Here is a 15580-nt window from a genome sequence, read left to right as displayed (position 1 = left end):
TACCTTAGCCCCCGATGCCATGGGTCCTCATGAATGGTCCATGCCAGAGACCGACTGAGACTGTTCTTTTGCCATTTTAGTGAGATTGTCCCATAGTGAATGAATGGCATTGGCGAATACGGTCCGGTCTACTTCTGCTTGTTTCATGTGCTTTTCAAGGGCCCATTTCAGTTTCCGTTTGCCCTTGCGTAATTGATGTGCAACTTGTTCCATCTTGTAGCAGGCAGGGTTCTGAAATCCTCCTATCTGACTCACCACTTGTCACATGGGCAGGCAAACGGCTATGTAGATGGGTAAATGAAGTACTCTACACGTTGTTAGGTTACTTATGGGTCTCTTTATTTTCTCTATGTAAGGCTCATGCTTTGCTCCTCTGTGGTTTGGTTCATATTGGTCGTCTCCGTTCTTCCTCACCCCTCTATTTTTGACCGGACTGGACCACTGTGGTTGTCGTGCCCCTCGGACAGAGGAGGAAAGAACCACAGGTAGGTGTATACTCTTTCATGTTGTCTTTTTTTTTATGAGGGTGGGCGTGAGGGAGATAATCACTGTTTTCCCTATCCCGTCACCATGTTGTCACGCTTGTTTCTTTTACTTGAAAACATAGTATACGAGTCTTGTTCCTATCTTCCAAATAAGAAGAAGAGCCTGTCTCTCAGACGATTGTCTCCTCCTCACAACTATCCATTTTCCACCCTCCCACTCCTTCGGGCAGATGCCCATGTAACTGGGTTATCCATGCTCCTCCAGGAGCGTAACGGGCCACACGAGGAGACGGTGGGGTGGCCTCGCGGCTTACTCCATCAACTGTCATCCGGTTCCCGGAAAATTTCCAACAGGGCACTGGAGCCTCCAGAGTTGTCCTGTGCTGACCGGACGGTCTGGTCCCTTGCCAGTTTCCAAAGGTGTCTCAGTTTGGTGCTCCTCTCTTCCTCATTTGTAGGCCCTCCTTTGTTACGGGTTTGTCGTCCTTCCGATTTCTAGCCGCCATTCATCAGGGGGCTGATTAGTGTCACACTCAAGGCTACGCCCCTCCTCACGTCTCTCTGTAGATGTCTTAAAGGGACAGACGTTCCATGTAGTCTGTAAGAAAAAGACAGGCGCATCTCGTGTTGTGGAAGGAGAAGGGAAGTGCCTTCTAAGCTACCAATATCCCCCATGACAGGCCTCCACCTACATGATGAGAGATTGAGTGGGGACATCTAAGCTCCTTTCAGCTGCCACTGGAGGTGGTGAACATCATATTGTCAGAACGTCGCCCGCCAGCCACCAAATCTGTTTACTCCTGCAGATAAAGCAACTTTGTTGCACGGCATGCAGACACTGATTTGGACCCCTTGCAGGCAAAGTAGTCCTTGGTCTGCAATATCCACTTTTCCCTGCTCACAGGGGGTATGTGATTGGAACTGGCTATGGGTACTTAGCTGCTTTGTCTGCCAGATGAGCTATCCCTTTTTAAATCCCCTATTGTTGTACATTTTTTGAAAGAGTTGAAAAATTCGTATCCTCCAATCCCCTTTATTGTACCCCCGAATTGAATTTTTTAATTTAGAATAGAATTTTTTAATCGGGTACATTGGAGCCCCTGTGTATAGTCCCTCAAAGATATTGACCCTTAAAACGGGTTTTGGTGGCGGTCACTTCAGCCAGATGTGTAACATGGTTGCAGGCTCTCAGTTTCTGTCCTCCTTTTACCTGCTTCTACCTTGATAAATTAGTATTGAGGACTTAGGGCTGCTTTCCCACCAAAGGTGGTGACTTCATTTCATCTGGGTCCGTGCATTACTCTACCCACTTTCTGTCCCTGACCCATCTCACTAAAGAGGAGGACTAGTTACATTGTTTGGATCCAAGGCAGGCGGTTAATTACTATCTAGTCTGCCCCAAGGACATGAGACTGGATGACCAGCTCTTTGTTGGCTACTGTAGTGCCAGGGAAAAATGCAGTGTAGAAGAGGACCCTCTCAAGATGGATCATCATCTGTATCAAGATCTGCTATGCTTTGGCCAGGAAGGATCCTCTGGAAGGAATCAGGGCCCAATCCACCACAGCCAAGTACACCACTTCTGCCCTTGCCTGGGGCATTTCCCATAGCAGAAATTTGCAAGTTGGGGATGTACGCATCCCTGCACACTTTTGCCAAGCATTACTGGTTGGCCTTGAAAGTGCGTGGGGACAGCCAATTTGCCTTATCGGTTGTGCAGAATTTCCTAGTCTAACCATTCATTAACCGTCCTCCTTAGGCAGGCTATTGCTCTGCAATGTGTTCTACAGGTGAGGACTCCACAAGTAGAAGTACCTCCGATAGCGATCTTTCTGATCGATACTCTTTCTTCATGCAGATTCCTCACCAACCTGCCCGCCTCCCCGTTTGATGGATATGTTATAGGAAAAGTTAATAAGATTCCACTTGTATCTTTGATACTGCACTCATTTTTCAATATCAATATACCTCTTACCTCAAATGGTACAAAACTGATGTAGTGCAGGACTGGGAGCTAAAAGGCTTCAGTGACGTAATTTCTGGCGTCCGTCTAAGCCAGCGGCCCCTGTTAGCGCTGTGAAAGCTTTGTATTTCTGGATCCAGTCTGACTCCTGGGGCTGTTCTACAGGCGAGGAATCCGCATGTAGAGTATCCACCAGGTGTGCAGGTATGTAGCTTTTTTTCATGTTCTCTGATTTGCTGATGAAATGCTGCATATTCTCACACCACAGTGATTCTTCAGTTTCTGTGGTTTCATATATGAAAATAATGTATAAAAGCACTCGAGTTTGGAGGTGAAATATCCTGTTCTACTAGGAATGCTGTCCATTACTCTACTGATTTTGCTGTCCATTTGAGACTTACATTAATCTCTGATTTTGCATTTCTCTGCGTTACCTTTTTTTTAAAATTGAGAGCCTTCATGGCATTGACTCTGTACCACTTTACTTTTGAGTTACATAATAAAGCCCTTCAACTTTCTGTTGATCTAGCACTGCATTGGATGACTCCTCATCTTCTTTGAGTACCAGCAGCTTATTTATTGAGAATCCTCAGGTGGCCTTGTATACAGTTCTACTCCTGTCTGCAGTTTGTGGCTAGAATATGACTTGACCCTGGAAAAATTGCCTCTGATTCCTGCCACTGCGAAGGGGCATGAGCATGCCGGAGTATCCCGGCAGGAGTCCAGAGGTACTAGTGCCTCAAAGGCAGTTCTTAGACAGTCAATGCAAATAAGCCTCTTGGTTATTGTAAGTTTACCCTCACTCTGTTTGAAATAGCAAGGTGAAACCCTTCTCTAGCAATAGCATTGATAGCTTCACTGTAGAGTGGAGACCAGGGGTGGTATGTTTCACAGTTCTTCTGGGCGCCTTCTCATGCAGGAATACCCAAATTCCACCAGATTCAATTTGTCCCTGCTGCATGGGTTCAGCTAGCACAAGGACCTCCTTCTTACCTCTCACAAGCAGCTCAAAGGTGACTGTGCAGCATTATGAGGCATCTGCCCTCTCCTCATATCCCTGTGCACTGCCGCAGTACCTAACACTAGCAGTCTCAGTGAAACTGTACGGTTGCATGCCTTCTTCTGGAGTGGAGAATCCGTTACATTCAGGTTGCAGGCCAATGTTTCAGCCTCTGTCCTGGATCCCAGCACTAATGTCTCAGAGGGTGCTGGGATTTTTGGCCTCCTGCATCCTGATGGTGAAACATGCATGATGGCATATGCTGGCTCTGCAGTGGGACATCAAGTACCAGCGTGTACAGCACTGAGAGTCTCAGATTGTAGCTAGATTTCAAAAGAGACTTCAAAAGATCTGCATTTGTGGCGTCTGGACTGTAATGGGGTCATGTCAGAGCCATATCCTTCCTCACCCAGATTTGACATGTTGTCATAGGTATTGCTTCTGGGTTGGGAAAGGCATCTGGGAGAACTGGAAAGTAGAGGAATTTGGCCTTCAGTGGAAGCTTGACTCCACATCAGTTTGTTGGAGATGAGGTTGATTCACTTGGAGGCAAAGGCCTACCTACCTATCATTAAAGGAAGACTCGTGCAGAGTCTCACAGCCAACACCACTGCCATATGGTACTGCAACCAGCAGGGTGTGATCGGGTCTTAAGTCCTGTGCCAGGAAGGAGGCTCTACATCTTTGGAATTAGGTAGCCTATAGCTGGTATTTTCTGGTGGTAAACCATGTGGCAGGATTTCTAAACACCACAGCGGACAAACTCTGATGTTGATTCTTAGTGGACCATGAATGCCAATTACACCCGGAGGTGATGCAGGGCATGTTCCATCAACGGGGAGAACCCTGGCTTGATCTTTTCAGCACCGCCAAGAGCGAGCTATATCAGCACTTTTGCTTCTTCAGTTCCCAAGAAGGCTCTCTCTCCGGAACGCATTCCACTTAGAGTGCAGCTAGGGACTCCTGTTTAACTTCCCTACACTACCTCGCCTGCGCCAAATTCTGAAAAAGATCAGGATTCATGAGCCCATGCCATCCTACTGACACCACATTGTGCCAGAAGAGCGTTGTACCCAGACTCCTGGACATCCGCACCTTTTCCTCTGATCAAGTGTCTGTTTCCGGAAGCTCTTTTGTTACAGAAACATGGCAGGATGCTACATCTGGATCTGCAGAATTTACATCTACATGCTTTGAAATTGATCAGCGACAGTTTACCTCTTTTGACCTTCCTCCCAATGTTATCTTGGTAGTGTAGCATCACTCTTCAAAATCTGTGTACACCAGTGTTGGACCTGGCCCTTTTTGTAGGAATACCCCCAAACTGTTTGCCTACTTCCTCTTTTTCTGTTCCTCTTTTTCTTGGCTGCAAGATTCTGGGCACTTTACCACTGCTGATCAGTGCTAAAGTCTTCTCTCCTTTAAACTTGGCATGATTGGCTTACCCCTGTTTGGCACATTTAATATACCTAGAAGTCCCTAGTACAGTGGTATTCTGTACATCCAGGGCCTGTAAATTAAAAGCTGCTAGTGGGCCTGCAGCACAGCCTGCACCACCCACAGAAGTGGCCTTTGACACCTATCTCAAGCCTGCCACTGCACGGCCTGTGTGTACAGTTTACTGGCACATTGACTTGCCATGAAAAGTTATTTGCCAAGCCTGAAACTCCCCTTTTACTACATATAGGTCACCCCTAAGGTAGGCCCTAGGTAGCCCTATGGGAAGGTTGCTGTGTAGTTAAAAAGTAGGACATGTTCCTTCACTGTATAGCATGCCCTAGTAGTGACAAACAGCCTATTTAGTTTCTCCCTGCTGTGAGGCCTGCTCCTCTCATATGCTAGCATTGGCAATTCCCTTAGAGATACTTAGGTGGTAATTCCTGGTCTGTGAGGAATAGCGTGGGTATATTTGGAATAGTATTGAGAAATTCTGCTTATTGGTGGAGGTGGATTATTTATTACTATTGTGGAAATGCCACTTTTAGAAAGTGGGCATTTCACTGTGCTTATGACTCTTGTGCTTTGTAGCCTGACTCCAGTCAACGTCTATGGTAGAGTGACAGCTGGGCTTTCTGCATACTTTCCAGACAGACATCACACACAGGGAGTGGAGATGTAACCGTATTACATCTGCATACTGAATGGTCTTCCTGGGCTGGGAGAGAGGGAGGTGGGGCACACTTACATTTGTATAGGCTGTGTCCTGCCCTCACACAAAGGGCTTGTTTACCCCCTTCTGATGTCTGGAGCCAGGGCTGGGGTTGAGAGGGGGTGTTGTGCACTTCTAAGGTTCTTTTGAAGTGCCCCCTAGATCAAAGACATTTTGAGTATAAGTATAGGAGCTGTAGCCCCATCTTTTAATTCACTGCATGGGACTTGTATGCAGGTACTGCTGGCTCTACATGCTGTACGAGAGGACTATTGTGCTGCCAGGAGGAACCGCCATTTGGACTGGTGTTCTGCCTACTGATTGTTAAGTTGCTGAAAGGGACTGCCACTCTGCCAAGTGACAGTGTGTGCTGGCCTGCATACTGCCCTCTGAGTGCTCCCCAGTGTTCTCCTTGGGCTGCTGAGCTGCCCCCCCCCCCCACTAAAGTTTGTTTCAAAGCCAGGAGTTTGAGGATCCAGAGATATTCCCCCCTTTTGGTTCCATCTTGCTCGAAACTAGCGCGTGCTCAGCACTTACGTTTTATTTCTCCAGGGGGTGCTGAATGCCTTGTGCTTTCTGTGCCTGCACGCGGTTTGTTGCTCAGTCCGTCTCCCAGATCCGCCAAAGGCTGACCACCGTGGCGTGAAGCAGCTCAGGGCATTCCACCTTTCCTAAGGAGCAACTGCTAACAAGCTTGGTTCAGATCGTCTGGAATCACTGCGCCTGCGGGCCGAGGGGAAGACACCAGCCACATCCGCCCTTCCTTCCCTTTGTGATTCCTACCACTATCAGGAGCACCACGGACCCCTGAGATCTACAACATCTCCACCGTATACCAGTGTGTGTGGGTGTCCTGCTCGAGGTAGTTGTCACAACCTCTCGTAACTGGGGCTGGCCGATCTTGCTACCATTGTTGGAAGTGCACTAGTCTTCATTTTCTCAAGGCGCTGAGGTTATGATCCCTGGTTGGACAAAGTCTCTCATGAAATGCACCAGCACTTCCCACGTGGCGGTGAGTGACAGAGGAGGTAGAAGCACAGTTCATTCCCTGATGTAACGTATTGCGTTGGAGACCCAGCAAGGTCTCCATGTGGCACCTTCAAGTATTTAGAGACCTCTCCACCTTGCGCATACCTTGTTGGGGCATTTTCAAATCTCCTAGCAGGACACAGAGGAATCCTCAACAGATGTCCTGATCCTGCTGTTTGCACCAAAGTTTCCCTGAAGTGACCGTATTCACTGTAGTAGGTGTGCAGGTGTTTCTGCAACTTAAGGTTGGTACTTGCAATGCTGCCTAACATATAATAGATGTGAAGGCGCACTGTAACTATGTGGTTACATGGGTCTTTGGTAATACAGTTATTACTGGTGATATGTGATGACCAAGGTGGTGATTTATGTACTCCAGAAATGTTTGGTATTTTCTGTGTTTACTCTCCCTGACCTACCTGCTGCCGTTCATGACCTGATGTTATGGTATATGTCGTTTTTGCCCTGTGAAAATAAGCTTATTTCAGGATGGTCCTTGTATGCATTGGACGGGTGTGTTTTCATAACATGTGCAACCTTTCTCTTTCTTTTTTCCATTCACTGTGATGTTTTGAGAATTGCCTAGTTGGCAAGGTAATCACTGTTTTATAAGATTTTGGTCAATGGTATATTTTTACATAATATTGTGTGGAGTCTCTTTTGTGGTGTATTTATTGTGACACTGGAAGTGTGTGTTGTGCAAACGCTTTACACATTGTCTCTGTGATGAGCCTGGCTGCTCTGGCGAAGCTACAAAGGGGTGAGCATGAGTTATCTTGGGCATGTTGCTCCCTTACCCTGACTAGAGTGGTGTGGGTTCTGCATGGCTTAGGTGCATACCCTAGCCAACCAGAAATGCCATGTTTGATGGCATGTGTAGCTGTAGATACACATGCTTTGCATAAGTCTGCCATCTAGTGTTGGGCTCAGAGTGTTACAAGTTGTCTTTCTTCAAAGAAGGTTTTTGAGTCACGAGATTGTGACTCCTCCTCTTGGTGATACTGCATATGGACTTCGAGTTCTTTGTTGGATTGTTTTCATTCCGCCGTCTGGTACCGACGTGTTTCCTCTCACTCTGGTGCATCTCGGTTCGGGCCTTCTGAACTTATTATACCTTTCTATAATACAGTCGGCATTGTCTTGTTGGGGTTGATTTTTCTGTCCTTACAACGGGCCTTGCTATTTTGGGACCTACTTCAATGCCGGGCTGATGGAATGAACTCAGTTTTGATTCTGTTCACAGTGTCACCCCAAGTTCCCATACACCTACCAGCATTTGGTGTGTAATCTCTCTATCTCCCGACCATCGAGAGGAAGCTTGCGACGCCTGTAGATGATTTAGATCTAAGAAGACTCTGGGACCGAAGACCTCGTTGACTGGAAATGACGTCCATGTGCACAGAATATACACCCAATATTTTTGTTGAGGAACACACGCAGGAGCAGTAGGATCAGAGCATGGCGCTTTCCGTCACAGACTCGGATTCCGAACATGACTCTAATGCAGACAGCCGCTCCATACCTCCAGCACAGTACGTCGGTACACCTGCCCTGTCACACCACCCAAAGACATAAAAAAATAATAATTCTCCAGCACTGGTCCTCGGTCCTCCACAGCGGCCGCCATTAAGAGGGTGGGGTGGGAGGGGGCCAATAGGTGTGCGCGGGGGGCGGGCCGCAGAGGAGGCAGCGGCAGGGAGCAAGCATTTTAACTGAGGTGTTATATCCATCGGCTATGTCCTCTGAGCCTCTTCTCCCTTTTAATGATGGCCTTGGTGGACCCATTTTAGAGCTTTGGAGGAAGCCTGTCACGACTCCAGCGGTTTCCAGGACTGTGGTAGGAGATACAGACTGGCTCCAGGAGATCCGCAGTTTGTCACAACATCCAACACCTGGAGCCTGGTGGTGCAAGCCTCTTGTTCTGCATGATCTGCTCCTGGTTCGCTCCCTACGACTCCATCTGACTGGGAGTCGAAGCGTATGGAGCAGACGGTGAAGAAGTGCTTCTCCTTGGGCAGTATGGCCTTGAAGTCTGTCAATGCTACGTGTGTGCTGGGGAGTTATATCCATGCCCTGATGGACTTGCCAAGAGCTGTTGTGCCGAGATTGCCTCAGGATGTGCAGGGACAATTTGATGAACTCCTGCTGGACAGTCAAGCGGCAGCAAAGCAGATCATTCAGTCTGGTTTGGATACTGCAGATTCAGTTGCCAGGGCTATGAGCACTTCGGTAGCAACCAGGAGGCATGCGTGGCTCAGAGGTTCTGGTTTCTCCTCTGATGTTCAGGCTATGCTTATGGACCTTCCTTTTGATGGCGAAAAGTTGATTGGGACCAAAGCCGACTAAGCTTTGGACCGATTTAAAGAAAGCAGGGCTACTGCAAAATCTTTGGGACTCCAAGCTTCTTCGTCTGCACCCTTTAGATATTTTTGTCAAGGAGACCAGATCCTCGGGGCTTGCGTATGTTCCCAACATGTCCACCTCTTGGCAGCTCCAAACTCCACTAGTTGTATAGCACAAAGTTAAAGAATGGCCAAGTGGGGGAATGGATTTTGGGTTGGGAACAGCGTGGAAGGAGACCTGTGGAAGCAAGAGTTAAACAACACAATTGCAAGATTAATCACAATGACTTTCAATAAATTTTGTTTCAAATAAACACTTATGCTGAAAACATGAATGGCCTAAGGCTTCACTATAACTAGGCCTCAAGACTCTAGGTACCTGGAAATCAAGAAAGGTTATACAAGGTTTTCTCATGAACATTCCAGAATTAACATATTCTGTTTTCAACAATAAACTCTCTCCAAAATACTTCTTAGAATAATCTCTGCATTGTAGCAAGAATCAAAGAGCACATGGTTTCTTTCTCTGCATGAATGAACTGTACAAGTACCATGAATAACACTGCTATGTCACTCTCTGATTAAGAGTTTCAAGACTCAAATGCTCAGGGAATATTATGCACCTTAACCAAACTGCACATCCAGGTTTCAATGTCTAGAAATGATCGCGTGATCGCGCACTTCGCCGATCTGTATTTCAAAAGTTAAACACCAGGAATGAATTACGCACTCTGTTGCCGATTCGAACATCTAGATTCACATGCAATGAAACAATTGCGTACACTGCCGATCTATGATTCAAGAGTTAAATGCCGGGAAAGAATTACGCCCACTGTTGATGATTCGGAATTCACAATACAAATGGCATGAAATGATCTTAGCATTCAGATCGGCGATGTGCGCGAAGTAAATGCCTGGAAGGAATCGCGCACACTGTTGCCGATTCGTAATTCACGATCCAAATGCCATGAAATGATCGCGCACACTGCCGATCTGAATGCCAAGAAATAAATGCCTGGAAAGAATTGCGCATACTGTTGCCGATTCGGAATTCACAATACAAATGGTATGTAAACAATCACACACGTGATTTCAGGTTTAGGCCCAAAACTCGAGTGTCACTGGAAAACAGAGTCGGGGGGCCTACCCCGACCTCCTCCTTACCGCCCTGGCTGAAGATCACCAAATAAAAGAGGGGAGGCCTGGAAATGACTGGATAGGCCTCTGGGGACAGGAGCTCTGGAAAATGCTGCTGCTCTGCACGGGGACCTCTGAATAGTGAGCACGTGGAGCTGGGCTGACTCCCTTATATAGAGCCAAGCCCCGCCCACGAGCCACATCCAACCATGCTGCAAGAAAGGCTTCTAGAAAGTCTTAGAATAAAGGACCACACCCTGTAGTCCTGCAAACAAGCCTTGCAAATGAACAATGAATTACAAACAGCATTAATGACTTTTTAAGGTAAAAGCTCTGCAATGCAAAAGGTTAACATACTGCATAGAAACATAATGCATGAAATATGCCTTTGCATAAGGACTGGATTTTTGCATTTACGTCGCCTGTAGAGCGCGCACTGTCCTGATGTTGACACTTTTCGAAGATTCAGAGGTTTTGGTCGGTGGTCCTCTTTTCGTGGAAGGCCACAATCCAACGTTCAGCAGCCTGCCGACCCTCTCTACAGATCTTTTAGGGGAAGTGGGAGGGTTAGAATGCGAGGAACCACTCAGCAGCCTTCTGCTTCATCCTCTTCCTCTGGAGGAGCCCATCAAGGAAAACAGCACTAGTTTTCTTTCCATATTCCAGCATGTTTTACCCGTAGGAGGAAGGCAGTTTCATTTTCTACATGAGTGGGAGTTAATCACATTGCTGAAAACAGTGGGAAAATGTCATGCTCTTCCTTTTCGGGAGTTTCCCCTTACCATTCCTCCCAGTCATTTGTTTTGCACAGAAGATCATCTCCTGTTGATTCAGCAGGAGGTGCAAGTCCTTTTGTTAAAAGGTGCAGTGGAGTTGGTTCCCGAGCAGGAGAAGGGCCAGGGATGTTACTCAATGTGTTTCCTGATTCCCAAGAAAGATGGTCAATTGAGGCCTATCCTGGATATGCAGATTTTGAATTGGTTCCTCAAACAGGGAAGTTCAAAATGCTGACCCTAGCTCAGGTGCTTCTTACAGTGAACAAGGACGTTTGGATGGTGTCTATCAACTTGCAGGATGCCTATTTTCATATCCCTATTCTGAAGTCTCACAGGAAGTGTCTCCGGTTCATGGTAGGATCGCAGCACTACCAGTGTGCAGTCCTTCCTTTCGGTCTTACTTCCGCACCTCGAGTCTTCACGTAGGTGATGGCAGTGGTTGCACCGGACCTCAGAAAGAAGGGAATATCTGTATTCCCTTACCTGGATGATCGGCAGATCAAAGCTGGGTCCCCAGAGCTCGTGCTGCATCACTTGCAAGTGACAACCCAGTTGTTGTTCAACCTTAGCTTTACAGTAAATTTGCCCAAATCTCACCTGGAGCCCTCTCAGCGCCTCCTAATCATAGGGGCAGTACTGGACACAACATTGAATCGGGCCTACCTTCCTCAGAGGATTCAGGACATTCAGGCGTTGATTCCAATGTTTCAGAATGGAGCGGCTGTTCCAGTCTGCAAGGTCCTACGTCTGCTTGGTCTGTTCAATTCCTGCATTCTGTTGGTCACTCTTGCACGTTGGCACATGAGGGCTCTCCAGGGGTGCCTCCGTAAGCAGTGGTTTCAACACAAAGGGGATCTTGAGGAGTTGATAACGATCTCCAGAGACGCTGCAGTGGATCTACGATGGTGGGCCGTGGACAGCAGCCTTTCCCAAAGAAGGCCGTTTTGTCTACCACCTCCTGTGGCCACGGTCATATCGGATGCTGCCACTCTAGGGTGGGGAGCTCATCTGGGGGACCTGGATATCAAAGGTAATTGGTCTCCAGTGGAACAGATGTTTCAGATCAATCTGTTAGAATTACGGGCAATACGTATGGCTTTCAAGGCCTTCCTCCCGTCCCTTGCGGTCAGTCACTTTGTCTTGACGGACAACACTACCACAATGTGGTACATCAACAAGCAGGGAGGAGTAGGGTCGTACCTTCTCTGCAGAAAGGCTCTGCGACTCTGGTCCTGGGCACAGGACCATTGGATTTGCATAGTAGCAAACCATCTGGCCAGAGTTCTCAACGTACGTGTGGACGGTCTCAGTCGGCATTTCTCGGCCGATCACGAGTCCAGATCTGGTTCTTCACATCTTCAGGATGTGGGGATTTCCACATATAGACCTGTTTGCTACTCAGGAGAACGCACACTGCCCGTCATTCTACAGCCTCCAGTATCTGGTGCAGGGGGTGTTGAGGGCCACGTTTCAGATGTCTTGGTGCGACCAGTTGCTTTGTTTTTTCCTCCCATAGCTTTGATTCCTCAAGTTCTGAGGAAGATTCACCAAGATCAGGCTCAAGTCATTTTAATAGCCCCAGATTGGCCAAGAAGGGTGTGGTACACAGACCTCCTCCACCTCCCACTGTGCCTGCCGCTCCGTCTCCCTTGCAGGGTAGACCTCCTCTCGCAGTCGCAGGTGCAGGTTCTACACCCCCATCTCCAGAGCCTGCTCCTACATGCCTGGAGATTGAACGGGGACATGTGAGTTCTTTTTCTCTCCCTCCAGAAGTGGTGGATGTTATCTTATCGGCCAGGCGACACTCCATCAAGACGAGCTATGCTGGCAGATGGGCGAAATTTGCTGGTTGGTGTGGATAGAGACAAATTGATCCCTTGAAGGCCCATTTGTCTGATATTTTGCTTTTTGCTCTTCCCCTGGCACAGGGGTTAGTGGAGTGGCGACAGTGAAGGGCTATTTGTCAGCACTGTCTTCCTTTCCTTGCCTTCCTGATCAGCATTCCTTATTTAGGCCCCCTTTAGTTCAAAGATTCCTTAAAGGGTTAACTAACAAATTTCAGCACGCCGACGAGGACTTCTTATTGCCATGATGACGTCAGACGGAGTCGCGTGCTGAGCCGTGCAATTGTGATGTCCTCGTCGATGTGGGGGAGCCAGGAATTAAATTTCCGTTGAATGCTGGCGCAATGGGAGAATTGATAAGGAGAGAAATCCACAGGTAGCTACTGTATCCACCAGAAAAAGCGTTACCGAAGGTAATTAATTTGTTCGTTAAGAACGATCCTTCTCATCACCATAGTATCGGCTAGGCATGTGAGTGAGCTGCAAACTCTTTCTGCCAACCCAACTTGTAGAACATTCTTTCCACATAAGTTGGTGTTGAAGATGCACGCTTCCTTTCTGCCAATAGTGGTCACTCCATTTCATGTCGGGCTAGCTATCTCCCTTCCGGCATTCTTTTCCCCACTTACCCCCCCCTCTAAGGAGGAAGGGAGACTCCATCGTTTGGACCATTAGAGGGCCTTAAGCTTTTATGTAGATCACATCAGGTGGGCAATCAGCCCTTTTTGGGGGTCTCCGAGTATTAGAAAGGCAAGGCAGGGCAAAAGCAGGCCATCTCCTAATGGATTATTCTCTGTGTAAAGATCTGCTATGCACTGGTGAAGTAGCAGTCTCAAGAGGCCTTGTAAGCTCATTCTGCCAAAGCTACGGCTACTACTGGTGTGTTTAGCACACACAGTACCTGTCTGTGACCTTTGTTATGCCGCAATGTGGATGTCGGTACACATGTTCATGAAGCACGCCTGCCTCAAAAGCCAGATTTGGCGCAAGGAACATTTTGCCCACCTAGTCTGTAGGACTTTTTGATATGAGGCAATTCACACACCCAACACCTGGGGAGGTACTGCTATGCTATCTATTTACGAGGTGAGGAGTAGCCATCAGAAGAACAAATGACTTGCCTTTGGCAACTGTCTTTCTGATGAATAATCTATCTAACCACATATTCCTAACCAACTCGCAAACCTCCCTTTTCTGTGAACTGGCTCCTTTCCTCTTAAAAAGGCCCCAATTTAGAGAGCTGCACACTGGTCATGGCAGTCTACTGATGGGCCCTGAGTGTGAGGGCTCAGGCATTCTAGGAAAGCTACTGACGTCAGTGTGCATAAGTCACGCCTATTTATGGCTCCTCTTGTCGATTACAGAGGGAATGACAATGGTGTTCAGCCACACAATGGCACCTTCTGGCGTGCAGGAGTACTACTTTGAAGTTCCCAGATCCAATCTGATGCCTGGGGAATATACACAATGTGAGGAATCTGTTGTTGGAGTATCCACCAGAAAGATCATTACCCGAAGGTAAGTAACTTGTTCTTTTGCAGCATCTCTCATATAGAGTTGCTCTAGATCCCCAGTTACATTCAGTAGCTTTTACTAGTCCTGCGAGGATCCCAACATTCTATGTTGCTTTTAGCCACTCTGGTGAAGGTTGTACTGAAGTTAGTAATTTCTCTTCTTACCACGGTCTTTGTGTTGTCCCAGATTGTGCCACAAGTGACTTCCACATTGTCATTCTTCCCAGAATAATATTTGAGAGATTTTATTTTTTGAATCTGCTAACATAGAGGTTAAGCATATTTAATGCGAGTGAGATGGGTGCGTGATATGACCATGTTTGTATCACTCATTGCTTAATTTGTAAATAAAAAGGTGCCGGTGCCCAAAGCCCTCCTCTTAAACACGCGACTGCTGCAATAAAATGTGCGAACACGGAATACTGAGGCAGCGTAATCCTGAAGCCGTCTCTGGCCTCTTCAGTCCATCTAAAGCCACTCCCTGCCTCTTCAGCTCACCCCTGCAGCTTCCTACTTTCTCTCATTGTGACGCTTTTTTGTTTTTCTCTTCCTCCGTCTTTCCCAAATGTGTCTTTTGCTCACAGCAAATGCTTGAGGCAGAAGACTAAGCGCCGGCCCTCAAAAATAAGTGCTGGTGCTCAGCACCGGAAACAACAAGTACAAATTAAGCACTGGTACCACTGTTTCGTTCATTGCTGCTGACTGTCAGTGTGAAATAAGAAAAAAATCTGTTCTAGTGTAGGGACTATGGGCATCGGAGAAATACGTATAATCTTTCACCTTTATTCTGCTCCCTCCATATATCAATTAAGTTAAAATCATGCAAACACAAATCCTGCTGTAAGGCTTGGGTTTGGGAATAAGTTACGCAATTGACTTCAAGTTCTTTGCTGAGTAAGGGATTGCAATCCTCTCCTCCCTCCAAGCTTCCTCCTCTTCATAAATTCAACCATGTTGTGGAAGAGTCCTGAAAATAGTAACTCCCTTTGTTCATTTGGGCCAAGACTGCCTTTGATATTGTGGCACGGTTGTGACCCGGCTGCTCATAGTTTAATGCTTAAATGAGCCAGGGATCCTTTTGTAACCTGTTTGATGGAGGCCTTTCCGCGAACCCACCACTTGCCAGTCTGCTGTTGATTATCAGTTGCTGCATGTTTAAAACATTGAGAGGAGATGGTTATGCGAGTAAAACGTCACAGTTATAGCCACTTCAACATTTTATCATATCATTCTCTCTCTGGTAACCGTGGCTTCCTTTTTTACTGAAATGTGATCCTCTGTGTTACGTATTTAGATTTATGACTAAAGCATGCAGTGAAAGTGAGGGGCTACGGTTAGGGA

General features: G+C 47.2%; 1 protein-coding gene across 2 annotated transcripts in view; it reads left to right on the top strand.

Moving 5' to 3' along the window:
* KIAA1549 (KIAA1549 ortholog) overlaps window positions 1–15580 on the top strand; it is a 664130-nt gene that overhangs the window by 177896 nt on the left and 470654 nt on the right. The window lies entirely within an intron of this gene.

The sequence above is a fragment of the Pleurodeles waltl genome, chromosome 4_1, assembly GCF_031143425.1.
Source record: "Pleurodeles waltl isolate 20211129_DDA chromosome 4_1, aPleWal1.hap1.20221129, whole genome shotgun sequence".
NCBI classification, from domain to species: Eukaryota; Metazoa; Chordata; class Amphibia; order Caudata; family Salamandridae; genus Pleurodeles; species Pleurodeles waltl.
Note: the sequence above shows the minus strand (reverse complement) of the source record. Positions and strands in the feature narration are given on the sequence as shown.